The sequence below is a fragment of the Metopolophium dirhodum genome, chromosome 1 (assembly GCF_019925205.1).
Source record: "Metopolophium dirhodum isolate CAU chromosome 1, ASM1992520v1, whole genome shotgun sequence".
Lineage (NCBI taxonomy): Eukaryota > Metazoa > Arthropoda > Insecta > Hemiptera > Aphididae > Metopolophium > Metopolophium dirhodum.
In genome coordinates, this window is record NC_083560.1 from 138,826,981 (window position 1) to 138,831,449 (window position 4,469).

The following is a 4,469-nucleotide window of genomic DNA, read 5'->3' on the forward strand; positions in this document are numbered from 1 at the left end:
GGGGAAGTAGGAGAGCAGGAGGCCCTATAAAACCAGACCCGAAACGGCCTGTAGATTAGACGTGTAACACCACAGTACAGGCGAGCACCTTCACGAAAAACAACGCAACAACTTGTCAAATTAGACTAATGCCCGTATGCATAGTCCTGTTGTTATGTGTCACATATAGTTGCTTAAGTGACCTTTAGCTAAGTGGCCGTTAACATTTTTATGTAACCCATAACTATTATTATGTCCCACATAAGTTGTGTCTCGCATAGACAATATTTATGTATTCAATAGCTATGTAAAAGTTTATGTTATAATAACCATTGTTATCAGGGTTATTATGTTCACATTAGTGAAAATTGATAAGATAACGAATAATAGTATTACTATTATTCGTAATTCAAATTTATATAATTCATTTTGTTTTCTAATTTAATAAAAATATTTTATATAATGACGAGCAATTCAGAAAAAAATAAACGAGCGCCCGTGCTCCTAATATTTTTTTTTTTTTTTTATTTAAAGTTTACAGGCTTCAACTTCAAAGGTTATTAGCCAACATTTATCCAACTTGTACCCTACTGAAAACGGCCTCCCCCAAGGATCAGTCCTCAGCGTAACCTTGTTTCTTATAGCCATACATGACATATTTCTCCAAGTCCAAAAACCCACCAAACACTTAATCTTCGCCGATGATTGCTACATATACTGCAGTGGCACCAACATAAATACTACCCGAGAAATACTTCAAAACGCACTCCACACTCTACAAGAATGGGCAAATAAATCTGGATTCATTTTTTCTCCACAAAAAAGCAAAGGCATACAATTCAATCTCAATATAGACACCATCCTTTACCTTAAAAACACTCAAATCCCCTTTCATAAATCACTCCGTATACTAGGACTGATTTTTGATAATAAGTTAAACTGGATTACGCATCTTAAACAGATAAAAGTTGCATGCAAAGCCAAATTGAATGTTATAAAAACTCTCGCCAACCATACATGGGGAGCAGATAAAAAGTCTTTGTTAAACATATATAAAACATTAATTCTATCACAAATCAATTACGGATCTCCAATCTACAATACAGCCAAGCCAAGACATCTCAAAACACTAGACCCCATACATCACGAAGGAATTCGTCTCTCGATCGGCGCTTTCAGAACAAGCCCCACAGAAAGTATATTATGCTATGCAGGAGAAATACCCCTTCAACTCATAAGAGACAAGACCACTCTCCTACACTGTATCAAACGGAAAACCACTCCCAACCACATAAGCCATATACCCCTCCTCAAAAACCACAACCCAGTCATCAATGACAATGTCAAAAAAAAACTTACAACAATACAAGATATCTACTCCAACTTATGCAATAAAATGAATATTCACACCTCCGTCGAAGAAAAAATCACCTTTCAAAAAAACCCTCCCTGGCTATGGAACATAAAATTATCAACAGACTTACTCACACTCTGTAAACATGAGATAAGCCACAAAATTATAACATCTCACTTTCACGAAATTATCCAATCTCGTTTCCCTAATCACTCTCTAATCTACACGGATGCCTCAAAGTCTGAAAACGGTGTCGGCTTCGCAGTTGTTCATAATCAAACGATCATTAAACACAAGCTTCCCACAATAACAAACATATTCACTGCCGAAAACTATGCAATACTCGAAGCAATTAAACTAGCGAATGCGCTTCAAACAAATAACTTTTTGATTATCAGCGATTCCCTCAGCGTCCTAACAGCACTAAAAAACCCATGGCCTAGTAGTGAAATAACTCAAATTACACAATCTGAGCTAATCAACACCCAGAAAACCTTCGAATTTATGTGGGTACCCTCCCATGTAGGAATTAAAGGCAATGAAACGGCCGATGAAGCATCCTCACTCGCCTCTAATATTCAACTCAACAGTACCATTGACAAAATATCATCCTACGATATTTTTACGTCCGTCAAAAATAAAATCCTTTTGTCATGGCAACACCACTGGGACTCCATTCCGCCTACCAACAAACTTAAACACATAAAATGTTCTGTGAAACAGTGGTCTACACCTCCGGACCTCAACCGACGTCAAAATATTGCCATCACTCGCATTAGAATCGGTCACACCTTTCTCACACACTCCTTCCTCATCAGTAAAGATCAACCCCCTATATGCAACACATGTCAAACCCGTATCACCATAAGACACATTTTTGAAGAATGCCCAGTACACGAACCAACCCGCACTCTGCTCAACCTACCACCCAACATCAAAGAAGCTCTAAATGAAGAACACACTTTAAAAACTATCGAATTCATCACCAAAGACAACCTTATCAACAAAATATAGTTTTAATATAAATCAAATTGTAAATCTATTTAAACAAATATTGTAATTTTTTTAATATTGTAATCTACTTTTCTTTTTCCTAATATTTCTGAAGAGGAAAAATCAATAATATTACACTGCATATCAAAAGAAAGGGGCATAATTGAATGCAAAAAAACAGATAAGTTTAGCAACAGGGACAAAAACTCAGTTTGGAAAAGAATTGCTGTTAATTTCAACACTCACTAACCTAACCTAACAAAGTAAGTACGTATATGAATTATACTATACAGGCAAATTAGGTATATTATATACTATACCTTCTTGTTTAATGTAATATAAAATAAATATTTCTGTTTGTAACTTCCATAATTAATTTGATTTACTGGTGTATTCAACCAATTATTATGATGTTACAAATTTTTTTATTGTAACTACCTAGTTACAATCTTCAAATCATAAACTTCTAGTAAAATTGTTTTCGCAGTACTGATGTAAATAGATTTTAATATACTAAAGTAAAAATAAGTTGTAAATGCGTACCTACATGAGATATAGTTTGTTTACCAGAGAGACTCAAAATGTCTTCGCCGTTTTTGGGAGGTTGAAAAAGCCAAAAGTAGAAAAGGATTTGCAAGAGAAAGGAAAGAACACATGGAAACTGGAGGAGGCCCTGAAAAAAAATTTTAATGACAGTACACCAGAAATAAATGAAATATTAGTTCAACCTCAAATTGTGGAAGTGAAAAACACGTATTGTAAAATACTATGAGAGCGATGGAATTGCTCTTGAGCAATCTGGAAACATAACACAAGACCTTATTTCTATATCCCAGACACAAGACTTATTCCCATTAAATGACATAATTATGCATTCAAATATTTTATTAAATGTCCTGTGAAATACCGAATGGCAATGCGAATCTTGTTATCTCATTACAATAGGTACTACAATCTCACCTTAATCATAAATCATAAATGTATGAATATAACAATTAAATATTGTTATGGAATATACATATGTATATGTATATATATATATGTAATGCATAGTATCTAAATAGTAACGGATGGCGTATAACATATATTGCAAACAAGATAACAGAACACGATTCTCGGAATAACCAGGCGTGGGAATGTATCAATGATTAATTGAACAACGTCCTGTGAAATCCACAGATAAGTCGATAGACTAGGGGGAAGTAGGAGAGCAGGAGGCCCTATAAAACCAGACCCGAAACGGCCTGTAGATTAGACGTGTAACACCACAGTACAGGCGAGCACCTTCACGAAAGACAACGCAACAACTTGTCAAATTAGACTTAGAGTATTTGTGCATAACAGTTCAATAAACAACTTTACTTTCAACCAGTCTAATTATTTATCAACTCTACCTAAAGAAATCCTCTACCAACGGTCTTGCTACCTGCAACTTTATAAACTAAGCAATTAACTCAATCAAAACAAACATTATCAGGTAGATCAGGTTCTAGATTTGATCCAGGTGTAAAGCACGTTCAATTAGAACAAATAACTAGGAAAAGAGTAACGAACGCAAAATATAAGATGGATTTAGATTAGGGTGACCATATTTAAAAAAAAAAAATACAGGACAAAATTAACAATAATTTAATTTTTTTTTATTTATACTTAATATATATATATCTATATTATATAATATATATTTTATAATTTAAACATAATTTTTAATAACACTGTATAAGATTAAATTCATGTACTTTACTTTTTTAAAAAACCTCTTAATTCATTTTGATGACGATTGTTCAGAGATGTCTTCACTATTTGATTTTTCATATTTTTCTGAAGAAGTAATTAGTTTTAATAATTGTGGATGTTCTAAAAGAAATGTATGAAATTCTGTACATGAAACATTTTTAAAATGTTGTTTTACGATTATTATCGATCTAATTGTGTCCACAAGAAATCGATTTTTCTCATCTGTCCATAAAACATTTGTAATTGAAAATACTCTTTCTACCGACGCGTTAGTTCCTGGAATAAGTACTGGGAGTAAATACGCACCTTCGCTTAGGCATTTTAATAGATTACTTTCCTAAAATTGTAAAATATTATATTAACGATTATCAACAAGTCGACAACACTCAACGATTGTTGGAACCCA

The 4,469-nt window shown here is 33.5% G+C and overlaps 1 pseudogene; it reads left to right on the forward strand.

The window, feature by feature from the left end:
• Positions 1 to 328: 328 nt before the first annotated feature.
• Positions 329 to 3,907, forward strand: LOC132932731 (myb/SANT-like DNA-binding domain-containing protein 3; annotated as a pseudogene).
• The last annotated feature ends 562 nt before the right edge of the window (positions 3,908 to 4,469 follow it).